We start from the raw sequence: 13,292 nt of genomic DNA, 5'->3' as shown, positions 1-13,292 counted from the left end.
GGGCATGGAAAAGGGGGGATGTGAATAATGAAAAGTCAAACACCAAGTGTCAACATGACTTGGCTTTTAATAGTATCTGACACAGTAGTTGCATTTGGATATTTTTGTGGGTAGAGCCAATAGAATTTACTAATGGATCAGATGTGGACAGGGAAAGAAAGATGATAGGGATGACTCCAGGGTTTTTGCCCTGAGCAACTGGAAGAGTGGAGTAGCCATTAACTGAAATAGTGAATGTTGCTGGGGAAGACAATTTGTTAGGAAGTAATTGCTAGGGCTCAGTTTCGGGCATATTAAGTTTCCAAAGCCTAGTGGATACCTAAGTGGAGATTTTTGAGTAGGCAGTGATCTCAGAGTCCTTCTTAACACAGTGTTCTTAGTGGCAATTACTAGTCAATTGGAGGTGATTCAAAAGATGGAAACTGTTTAACCTTAATAGTTGAGATCATGGTTATGTCTCCAAAACTAAGAAAAGTATGTAACATGTAAAATCTAAACGCATGTAACTTGTAGCACCTGAAGGTGGAACTTTGAGATCCATCAACATTTACGGGAAGATCAGAGGAAAGGGAAGCTGTTGAGGAGACAGAAGGAAAAGACAGAGCTGTTGGAGGAGAAGCTGGAGAGGAGTGTGTGTGTAAATCACTCAGCACAGTGCCTGGAACAGACTACATTTTTATCAGATGGCATCTATTATTAGGATCCAGAAAAGAAAAAATTTTTGAGGAAGGAAGACTTTAACAGTGTCAAATGCCATAGAGAAGTCAAGTAGGGTGAAGATTTAAAAGAGCACATTGGATTTGGGAAATAGGGATCATTGGTAACTGTTGTCAGGACAGCTTTCCTGGTATGGGAGGATGGATGTCTGATTGTTGTGAAGTGAAAGGTGAATGGGGCTGTCATACAAGGAAACTGAGCAACAAGGAACAGTTAAGGGGAAGTGAGAAACAGGGTTAAAGTGTCATCAGAGTGGAAGATGAATTTGATTTACTTTTCAGATGGGAGAAATCTGAACATGTCTGAGGCTATGTAAAGGGCAGTACCAAGAGAAAGGTAGAGAGATGGATAGTTGGAAAAACAAGATACCAGAGAAAAGAGGAGGGAATGGGATCAAGAATATATATGGATTTATCCACTTAACAGCGGAGAGGCCTTTTTCTTTAAGACTGGAAGGGGGATGAGGATGGTTGCAGATATAAAGCAATTTCATTAATTCATGCATTGATTAAATCATATGCATTTACTACCTACACAGTGATGGGCACTGTCTTGGTATTGGGAATACAGTGGCAAACGATCCAGACAAATTCATAAGGCTTGTATTCTAACAGGAGAGACAAACAAACACACACTTGAATTAACAATGTTAAGAAGTAAAGAATGCAATGTCGAAAAGTAAATCAGGGGAGAGAGACTAATCGAAGTGTATGTGATGAGAGGGCAGGTACAACTCCTTTGAGGGGGTGACACGTGAGCAGGGACCTGAAAGAAAGAGAGAGGGGTAAGCCATATGAAGACCACGCAGAGGACACAGCAAGCGTGAATGGTCTGAAGTAGGAAGGAATTTGGCTTATTTGAAGGACAACAAGAAGGCCAGTGAACTAGAGAATATTTAGCAGAAGGAAGCGTGAAAGGAGATGTGGTCACAGAGTTACTGAGAAGTCAGACCGCAGAGGCCTTGTAGGTCATTGACAGGTTTTTTTTTTTTTTTTTTTTTTTTTTTTTTTCTGAGTACATGGAGAGTCACAGAAGAATTTTAAGTAAGAGAGTGACATAATTTAATCACTCTGACTTCTGGGTAGAGAATTGTTTCTTGGGGGCAAGAGAGAAAGCAAGGAAACACATTAGGAGGCTATTGTATTAGTCCAGGTGAGAGATGAGGGTAGCTTCCGCTACGATGTTAGCAGGGGCAGTGATAAGAAGTGGTTAGATCCAGAATGTGTTTTGTAAGACAGAATTTACGTGACTTGATGATGGATTAGAATGTGTGAGACATTTAGATCATTTCTGAATTTTTTTAATTTTTGCATGCAGGAGGCTGGATTATCAGCAGAAATAGAAGCTTGGGGCCGAAAAGGGGGAATTGAGGAGCATAGTAGGAATTTGTAAATTGGGGGAAATTGAAGAGGAAGCTGGACAGGAAGAGGCAAAATATTTGCCAACCAGCGCTAAGGACCAACTGACATCAGTACTTCTCTTGGTCTCTGTGGTATTACTTGGAAACTTGAAGCATTTTCTTGTTTAGAATGGTCGAAGTGATACCCTATGTCTTCTAGATGATTGCAAGAAGTGATGAGCTTGAAGGGAGGGATGTGACATACTTGGAAAAAGTCTAAGGTCAAGGAATTGTAAATCTTTTGAAGAGTAAAGGTATAGCAGAAATAAAGGATTAAGTAGACGAAGGGGCATGATAGGTTGTGATGAGAGAATGAGACTGTATATAGGAAGGTGGAGGTCTAACTGGATTATATGAGCCTAAAGAAGCAGAGTTTTTCACGTAAGCATAGAATGGGAAACTAAAAGAATGTTAATGCTCCCTCCTTGTACTGTGGAACGTGGGATTGGGGAATCTCTGTTTGAGAATTTCACAGGAAATCAAGGCCTCACAGGAAAATAAGATTTGACCTAAGGAAAGGAAGAGAAACTTGAGGGTATAGATAAGTTTATTTGCAAAAGAATTTAGGCTTCAGAGAGCAGACTAAATGTTTGGGAGGAAAGTCTGTGATGAGAGGTGGTTCGGTATTGATAAGGAAGTATAGAGTAGAATAGAGATCAGAACACTTGAATGAACAGTTGATTGGAAGGACTCACATTTTGGTTGGTAACCAACGACTACAGGAATAAGAATCCTATTGGGAGTAAATGGTCTTGAGGTTACAGACTGACAGATTGAAGCCCCACAAAGTTTTTTAGAAGTCTGGAAGTTTTTCAGAGCAGCACATTTGAATGAGGAGCATGTTGCCTTCAAACTCCAAAAAGGCCTACCATGTGCTGTGCCTGTTCTTTAGTTATAGAGGCTTCAGAGTGCATCCATTTGCTTTTACTTTGGAGGGGATGCTCTATAATGGGGATAATATTATCTATTTTACAGGGGTTTTGTGAGGCTCAGATGAGATACTTGGCCCAACATATGGCATTTAGTAAGTGTTTAGTACCCCATAAGGCTGTCAGTTTTTGGTGAGGCCCAGGGCAAGTAAAGGTCTTCTCAGTACAGTCTTGTTTAGATTTCAAATACAGCAACAATAATATATGCATAATCATCATCACTATCATCGTAGCTAATACTTCCTAAGCACTTACTAAATGCCATATGTTGGGTCAAGTATCTCACTTGAGCCTCACAAAACCCCTATAAGATAGATAATATTATCCCCATTGAAGGGCATCCCCTCCAAAGTGAAAGCAAACTGATGCACTTTGAAGCTCCTATAACCAAAAAACAGGCACAACATATGGTAGGCCTTTTTGGATTTTGAAGGCAACATGTTCATCATTTAAGTGTGCTCCTCTTATCCATTTACTGAGTACCCCATAAGGCTGTCAGTTTTTAGTGAGGCCCAGGGCAGGAAAAGGTTCTACATCAAGTCCAGATTGCCATGCAAGCTGTTCAACCACTTGAGACTTATTATCCAGCACATCTGATGTTGTTTCAAGTGGCTTTAGCAAATATGGATGTTATATGGCCTCTCAGAAGCCATGAGAGAAAAATTGTAGCATAGACGCCTAGGATTCTAGAGCAAAACCACATCCTTTTCTGGAGATAAATGCCCTTCTTTTGAGTAATAGCATCTAGTTTGCTACTGGGCCCTACTAAAAGTTTAATGCTTAACCATGGGACATCAAGTGACTGTGCAATCTGAACTGCTCCTCACGACCTGGGTGTTATCTGACTCAAAAAACCATGAAGATTTGTGTGCACAGCAGCAATCCATCATCAAGTAGAAATAATACAAATAGGACTGGGCTCAAGCAGATATAAGTTAGTTATACAAGTAGATGGCTCAGACACTAAGGTACAGATTTTCACTGTATTTATTTCTGGGTTTTTTTCCAGTGTTCCCTTTTTGTTCCAAGCCCACCAACTCCTGTGTTAACAATTCTTTCCATTTGAATTATCCAATGTCATGTCTGTTTTCCTGAGTAGTACCTAACTGATACAGTTAAATGCTAATATTATCCCTATTTTATGGACTTCAAAATTGGGATTTAGAAGTTTAAATAATTTATCCAAAGTCACACAGATGAGAGGTAACAGGGCCTAGGACTATATGACTTTAAATGCCATGTGTTAAACCATGATGCTATGTAGCCAAGGAGTTAGTCTGGTCTTTCTGAAGACATATCTCCTTCAGGCTGTTCAAGGAAGTGATTGGCCTGCTTAGCGGATACTCACCTCCAATTGAAATTAACTTTGTTCTACTTAGAATTGCAACCACCCATCCCAAACTTTCTCTCCCTTACCTGCTTTATTTTTCTCATTAAAATTTGCCACATTTAACAGACTATATATTTTCTTATTTATTGTGTTTATTGTCTATATTCCTCCCTCTAGAATGTAAATTCTACAAGGAAAGAGATTTTTGTCTGTATTATTTATTGATGTATCCTCAGTGCCTAAAACAATGTCTGGCACACAATAAGTAATCAACAAAAAATTTTATTTTGGAATGAGCGAATAATTCTGCTTGGTGTAAGTTGAGATGGGTTGGAAAAAAAAAAAAAACTTTGAGAAATTAGATTCCTAAAGAGGATCTTTTATCCTGTTGCCACTGAAAAGTAGTAGGTTGAAGTTAAAGAAGTATTTGGTCAAACATATCACTTTTTGGCTAAAGATATCCATGCAAGAAGCCCTGCCCCATGGAGAATTAATTTTCTCCATCTGGAACATCCATTCAAATAACCAGTAATTATCATGTTATCAAGGAATGAGGTTATCCCTACCATAAACATTTATTGAGCACTTTCTGTACATTTAACACACTTCTAGACATTAGGGATCCAATGGTGAATAAGGCAGAGAAGATCTCTGCTCAGGTAAAGCTTTAATTCTAGTGGTAGAAAGAGGGAGAGAGAAAGAAAGAGAGAGAGAGCTTAACATGATAATTTCAGACGGTGATAAGTGCTATGAAGAAAATAAAACTAATTTTGTCTGGGTAGTTAGAGAAAGCCCTCAAGGAAGAGGAAACAGATCTGAGACCTGAATTACAAAGAAGCCAGTTGTATGAAGATCTAGCAAGGCATAAATCTAGGGAGAAAGAACAGAAAGTACAAAGGGCCTGAGGCAGAATCAACTTTCAAAGAATCACAGTTCAGGTTCACTGAGCTCCCCTCAATGGGCCAGGAAGTCTGGCTTTTAGCCTGACAGAGAGAGCCCAACAGAGAGAAATAGCTCTAGGGATCAGAGGCAGTTAGTTTACAGAGCAGAGGCATTCAGAGGCAGGGTCAGAAATAGGATGAGAGTTCTCAGCACCAGCAAACAGAGCACACAGCCGGGCACCTACCGCTTCTCTCTATTAAGGGTATGAGAAATCTTGCATACTAATGAAGAAAATCAATGTTATACAAATAAACAATTAAGTAAACAAGATAACTTTGGATAATGGGAAGCTGTATGAAAGAAATAAAATAAGAACCAGGATACTTAGAACCGAGAATGGAACAACCAACAATAGTAACACCAACAATAGTTAATATTTGAGCAGTAAATTCCAGATATAGTTCCAAGCCCTTTACATGTGTTAACTTGGAAGAGGCTGCATAGGCCCGGCTCATTATTATTTCCACCCCATCGCTAACCTCCACATTGTCTCATGATCTTGTCTTTCCCTCCAGTCCCAGTGTCTACAAAATGTTTAAGATTAACTGATGTTCCTCCTTGGAGGGTAGAAAACAAGTGATAATGATCTAAGGATAAAAAAATGAACAAGCCACCCATCTTGTGACAAGAAAACCAGGATGTCGTCAGATAACCCCCAAGAATACCAGTTGAAGATTAAAAGGGGAACTAACACAAACTTCTAAGACCCATAATCCTGTCCCTATAAAAGCCTTCAGCTGATCCCCAGTGGGGGAGACAGGTTTTTTCGAGGAATCTATTCCCCTCTGTCTCCATATATCGATATATAATAAACCTCTTGCTGCTTACCTCACCCGTCTCAGAATTAGCTATTGCGGCAGGTGGCTCCAATCCGCGTTATTGCGGTAACAAACTCATTTAATCCTCACAAGAATGTTATGAGGTTGTTGTTGTTAGTTACCGTTAAATAGGCTCCAACTCATGGAGACCTAATGTATAACAGAATGAAACGTTGCCCAGTTCTGTGCTATCTTCATCATCGTTGGCATGTTTGAGTTCGTTGTTGGGGCTATTGTGTCAATCCATCTCATTGAGGGTTTTCTTCATTTTCGCTGACTCTCTAATTTCTTTGTGTGTGTGTGTGTGATCTAGGTGAAAGTTTGCAGAGCAAATTAGTTTCTCATTAAACAGTTAATATACAAATTGTTTTGTGACATTGGTTGCTCATCCCACAATGTGTCAACACTCTCCTTTTCGCCACTCCAGTTTCCCTGTTTTGTTTCGTCCAGTTTTCCTGTCCCTTCTTGCCTTTTCATCTTTGTTTTTGGGCTGGTGTGCCCCATTAGTCTCACATATATGATTGAACTATGAAGTATGTCCCTCCTGTGTGTTATTGCTGGCCCTATACTAAAAAAAAAAAAAGAAAAAACCAAACCTGTTGCCGTCGAGTCAATTCCCACTCATAGCAACCCTATAGACCTGGCTAATCTTTAGCTGAAGGGTGAACCTCAGGGGTGACTTCAGTAATGAGTTAATAGAGTGTCCAGGGGCCATACTCTCCGGGTTTCTCCAGTCTCTGTCAAGCCAGCAAGTCTGTTTCTTTTCTTTTTGTTTTTTTTTTTTAGTGAATTTGAATTTTGTTCTGCATTTTTCTTCTGCTCTGTCCAGTACCTTCTATTGTGATCCCTACTTTGACTCTCTAATTTACCTCACATCGTGTCCTTTTTGAGGAATTGGTCTTTCCTGATGGCATGTTCTAAGTAAGCGAGCTGAAGTCCTGCAATCCTCACTTCTAAGGAGCATTCTAGTTGTTTTTCTTTTAAGACTGATTTGTTTGTTTTTCTGGCAGTCCATGGTATATTCAATATTCTTCGCCAACACCACAATTTGAATGCATCAATTCTTCTTCTTTCTTTTTCATTGTCCAGCTTTCACATGCATCTGAAGTGATTGAAAAGACCACGGCTTGGGTCAGGCACACTTTAGTTGTCAGAATTACATCTTTGCTTTTCAAAAATTTAAAGAGATCTTTTGCAGAACATTTGTCTAATGCAATACATTGTTTGATATGAGGTAGATATTATTATCTTTATTTTACAGATGAGGAAACTGAGAAAAAGAGAGGTTGAATAGCTTGTCCAAGGACACAGATGGTAGGTAGACAGGTCTGTCTGGTTGCAGGGGCAGGTTTGTGCCAAGGTTCCCAATAGCATTCCATGTTCCAATTCCAGTTTGTTCCACAACTTCCTGACCATGTATTCTAAAAGCCATACCTTTATCTTTATATTAAATTCCCATTTTATTTAAAGGCACATAAGTTAATCCATTTTTCCTGCTACCAGAAGAGTTAATAAAGGAAAAAAAAAAAAAATAAAACAAAACCAGCCCTGTTGCCATCAAGTCGATTCCAACTCATAGCAACTCTATAGGAAAAAGTAGAACTGCCCCATAGGGTTTCCAAGGATTGGCTGGTGGATTCCAACTGTTGACCTTTTGGTTACCAGCTGAGCTCTTAACCACTGAACCACAAAGGCTCCAAAAGAGTTAATATTTGATGAGTAAAAGAGCAATTCCCACTTTCTTTAGATTTAAACCTGGGTGGGGGCAAGGGTCTTCTCTTTCCCATATTAGTGTTGGGAGCCTTTCTTTCCGTCAGGTACTGAGGGACAAAAGAGTTTGTATGAAGAAATATTTGAGGGTCCTGGTTGACCTAAAGTTGTAGCTAAATGGCAGGGTTAGATATTGAAAACAGATGATGATCATTATCATATTACTTTATTCTAGATATGTGCTGTGAATTTATTTGTAAGATTTCCTTTATGCATATTTGTTTTCAGGGCCCATCTCACCAGAGCCCACTAACTGCTGCACCCTGAGGAGATTTATAGCACAGACATTGTTCCATCAAATAAAAAATAAAACCAGTTACCATGGAGGCGATTCTGACTCATGACCACCCTATGTGTGTCAGAGTAGAACTGTGCCCCATAGGGTTTTCATTGGCTGACTATTCAGAGGAAGATCTCCAGGCCCTTCTTCTGAGGTGTTTCTGGGTAGACTCAAACTACCAACCTTTCAAGCTAGCAGCTGAGTGCTTAACTGTTTGCACCACTCAAGAACTCACCGTGAGCTGGAGTCAACTCCACTGACAGCTGGTTCCATCAATAGCCACCTATAAAGTCTGCCCTTCCCTCCCTCATGGGGATTTCTGAGCAGATAAGCTTACCTCTTAGGGCAGGCCCTGCTGAACCAAAATGACAAGCAGGTTACTGCAGTGGAGACAAGTGTAACCACAGAGCCTCCTTGGCCTAAGGAGACAGGGGACTGCACTTTTAAAGCAGTTAGAGAGGAGGGATAGTTACGAATCTCTGAACTGGTCAGAAGGCCACCTTTACCTGGAGATCACGAAGAAGGAACAGAAGAAGTCACAGATTTTATTCATCTGCCTGGGACTACCAAAGAAGAGAAACCAGAGACAGAGCACAGAACTGTTCCCACCTTCCAACATTTTCAATTTGCAACACACTGAGTACTTTCTCACCAGCCCACTAACCACTACTTCCTCCTTTTGTGCCTACTTCCCTTCATTCTTTTCCCCTCTCATACCATATGTAAAGCAGCCTTATCCTAGCTGAAGGGCTGGAGAGACAGTAGTTGTTGAGGCAGAATCACATTAATTACCCATTGATAGGGAAGAGGGGAAAGAGTCATTTTAAGAGTGACCTGTGTAGATTGGTGCATCCACCTTCCTCAATCCTGGAGATAGAAAGAGAAGAATTTGCAATTGTCAGGAAGAGGATAGTTTATAAATATGACTTCATGTACAAGACAGGCAGCAGTGGGAGGAAACAGAGACATCAAAGGGACGTGTGAGAGGCTTCTGCCTTATCAGTTATAATTCTTGATATAGATTTATTCATCCAGGAGGCACTGCTTTTGAGTTGCAGATTAAGAGTATTTCCCCATTACATGCATATGTACAATATAGTTGCTTCAATAGACGTTCACTTTTGGAAAACTAAAGCTGCTCTTTGAAATGGTAATGCTTAGTTCGTGATTCTGAAACGGTCCTTTTCTGTTAGACCCTTTGCTGTTAGCAATTCTAGTCTTTAATCCTTTCTCGCTGATACCTAAATTTCAGAGATGTTGACCATCAATTTTTGCAAATGTAAATTCTGTTTTGGAAAACACGATTGGAGAGTGGTTGGCCATCCACATTACTTATGGGCATTTCCTCTTTTTCTCAAACTCAGATCAAATTTTGGTTTCATGATTAGAAGAGTTTAGAAAAAATCATAGCAGAAGTTCTGATGTTCCCTGGACCATGGCTAGGAGCAGGGCATCTTATGAAATTAATACATTTCATAATCCACTGGATAACTTTGGGGTGTTAAAGACATCATAAATGAAAGGTAAAAGGCAAATGATACTGCAAGAATATCTACATCACACATGATAGATAAAAGATAGATATCCTTAGCTCATAAAGAACTTAGGTAATTCATCAGGAAATTTGCAAAATTCTTATTTTTTTAAAACTGACTATTGAGTAAAAAACTGGAGCCCTGGTGGCACAGTGGTTAAAAGCTACAGCATGCTACGGCTGCTAACCAAAAAGGTTGGCAGTTAGAATCCACCAGCCACTCCTTGGAAACCCTATGGGGCAGTTCTACTCTGTCCTACAGGGTCACTGTGAGCCGGAATCGACTCGATGGCAATGGGTTTGGTTTTTTTGGTTTACTGATTAAAAAACTTCCCCAAACATATAAAATAATAGTGAATTTCACTAATCAAATAACTTAAAATTTTAACAACAAAATATAATTTCTACTATCATTTTAGTAAAAATTAAAAAAAAAATTATACAACTTAGTGTTAGAACTCTAATGCAATATTTCTGGACTACAAAACATAAAACTTATTAAGATTAAAAGTCTTTAAATTTTTTATACTCCTTCCCCCCCAAAAAAAAATATTCTGAGGAAATAATTAGAAATGAAGACAAAGGTTTCATCTCGAAGTTTTTATAAAAATGGAAAGAAACCAAAATATGCAAAAATGAGGGAATGTTAATTAGGGTATATCTATATGATGGAGTATTATAAAACTTTTAAATTCATGTTTTAGAATAAATATTTAAAAGAAGAATATTTAAAAGTATGAAAATAGAATTCAATAAAAAGACTATTAATAGGAAAACATAATTACTAATACATATGCATTTAGTACCAGAGCCTCAAAATACATGGTATAAAGGGAGAAATAGATAATTCCACAATCGTGGTGGGAAATTTTAACATTCTTCTTTCAACCATTTATAGAACACAAGACAAAAAATCAATAAAGACGCAGACAATTTGAACAATACTCTCAGTCTCCTTGACCTAATTGTTATTCATAGAACACTACACTCTGAAATTACAGAATATACATTCTTTTCAAGTACACGTGGAATATTCACCAAGACAGACCATATGCTGGGCCTAAGAATTTGGCTGTTAACCAAAAAGTCAGCAGTTCGAATCCACCAGCTGCTTCTTGGAAACCCTGTCGGTTGCTATGAGTTGGAATCGACTTGACAGCAACAGATTTTTTGGTTTTTGTTTTGTTTTTAAATAAGTCCCAATAAGTCCGAAAGGATTGAAATCATAGCATGTTGCCCAGACACAATTTAATTAAATTAGAAATCAATACCAATAAGATATTTAGGAAGATCCCTAACTCACTCCCATCAAAAAAATAAAATCATTGCCACTGAGTTGGTTCCGACTCATAGTGACCCTACAGGACAGAGTAGAACTGCCCTATAGGATTTCCAAGGAGCAGCTGGTGGATTCAAACTGCCAACCTTTTGGTTAGTAGCCAAATGCTTAAACAGTTTGCCACCAGGGCTCCAGGAAGATACCAAGTACTTGAGAATTAACAACACACTTCTAAATAAATAACGAGTCAAGAAGATAGCGCAAAGGATGTCAGAGTCAACTTGATGGCAACAACAACATACAAATTAGAAACTATTTCAAACTGAATGAAATACTAAAAAAAAATCAGATAATCTGGAAGAAGGTAGGAGAGTGTGAACGGAGGTTTAAAAACTTTAGGAACCAAACAAAAAACAAATAATGAAATGGAAGACTTAACTCTAACCATATCAATAAGAATAACATTTATGAGATGCAGCTAACCCAGTGCTAGGAGGAAAACTCATAGCTTTTAATGCTTATATTAGAAAAGAAGAAAGATCTAAAATGAATGACTCAAAGAACCACTTTAAGAAGCAAGGGGGAAAAAAAACAAAAAAACAAGCAGAGCCGATATGATGTATTCATTTTCTATTGTTGTATAACAAATTACCCAAATTTAGCAGCTTTAAACAGCACAGGTTTATTATCTCCGTTTCTATGGGTCAGGGATATTGCACATTTCATCTGGGTCCTCTAATCAAGGTCTCACAAGGTTGAAATCAAGGTGCTTGCTGGCTGAGTCTTCATCAGGAGACTTGACTAAGGAGAGATCCATTTCTAAGCTTCCTCAGCTAGTTGGCAGAATACATTTCCTTTTGATTGTTATGACTGAGGTCTTGTTTTCTTGCTTGCTGTTGCCTGGGGATTGCTCTCAGCCCCTAGGGGTTACTCTTCTTCCTAGGTAGTTCACAACTGGGCAGTTTGGTTCTTCGTTGAGGCTACCAGGAAAATCTCTTTGACACCTCACCTCTTTTTAAGGACTCACCTGATTAGGTAACCTAGAATAATCTCCCTTTTGATTAACTCAAAGTCAAATGCTTAGCAATTAATCACAGGAGTGGTATTCCATTATATTCGCAAGTATTCATCACACTCAAAAGGAGGAGATAATACAAGGATATGGGTCACTGGGGGCAGAATCTAGGTTGCCATCTTAGAATTTTGTCTACCAAACATAAAATTAGGAGAAGGAAGGAAATAATAAACAGCAGATATCAACAACATAGAAGGAGGAAAAAAATGAAGGGAATTATCAAAGACAACAGCTGGGTCAACAAAATTGAGAACTCCTTAGCAAGACAGATCAAGATGAAAAAGACAGCACACAGCACCAATATTAGGAATTAAACGAGAGGTTAGCACTACAGATACTTCAGACCTTAAAGGGATACTAAGGCATTTTACACTAACAAATTTAACAACTAGACAAAATATAAAAATCTCTTGAAAAATACAACTGACCAAAACTGATACAAAAAGAAACAAAAAATAAGAACAGTTCTTAATATATTAAGAACTTAAATTCTTTATGAAAATCTTCCTACAAAGAAAACTCCAGGTCCAAATGGCTTCCCTGGTGAATTATATCAAATATTTTAGGAAGAAATACTGATTCTATACAATCTCTTTCAGAAAATCAGAGAAGAGAGAACACTTACCAGTAATAGTTGTAATAAGTAATAATAAAAGGAAATTAAAAACTCATTAATGTGGCATAAAACAAAATAATTAGGAATAAAATTAACAAATGATGTGCAAGAAGGAAACTAAAGAAGACCTAAATAATTGGAAAGTTATATAGTGCTCTCATAAATTGGAAGGCTCAATTTTGTTAAGATGGTATTTCTCCCCAAATTGATCTATTGAGTCAATGCAATCCTAATCAAAATCTTGAGGCTTTTTTTGAAAAAAATTGCAAACCAATTAAAAATTTTGTATGGGAAGGCTAAAGACCTAGATTAGCCAAAACAATTTTGGAAAAAAAAATGAAAACAAAGTTCATAGACTTACACTAACTGATTTCAAAAGTAACTACAAAGCCACAGTAATCAAGAAAGTATGGTTTGGCATTTAGATAATTCAAAGTATCTTCTCTGACCACAATGCCATCAAGGTAGAAATTAACAAGAGAAAAAGTAAGGAAGAAAAATCAATTACATGGAAACTGAATAATACCCTGCTTACACATCACTGGGTAATAGAAGAAATCAGAGATGGAATCAAAAAATTCCTAGAATGAAATGAGAATGAAA

Source organism: Trichechus manatus, unplaced genomic scaffold, assembly GCF_000243295.1.
Source record: "Trichechus manatus latirostris isolate Lorelei unplaced genomic scaffold, TriManLat1.0 scaffold00333, whole genome shotgun sequence".
In the NCBI taxonomy this organism is placed as follows: domain Eukaryota; kingdom Metazoa; phylum Chordata; class Mammalia; order Sirenia; family Trichechidae; genus Trichechus; species Trichechus manatus.
The sequence above is the reverse complement of the archived record's forward strand: the minus strand, read 5'-3'. Positions refer to the sequence as shown.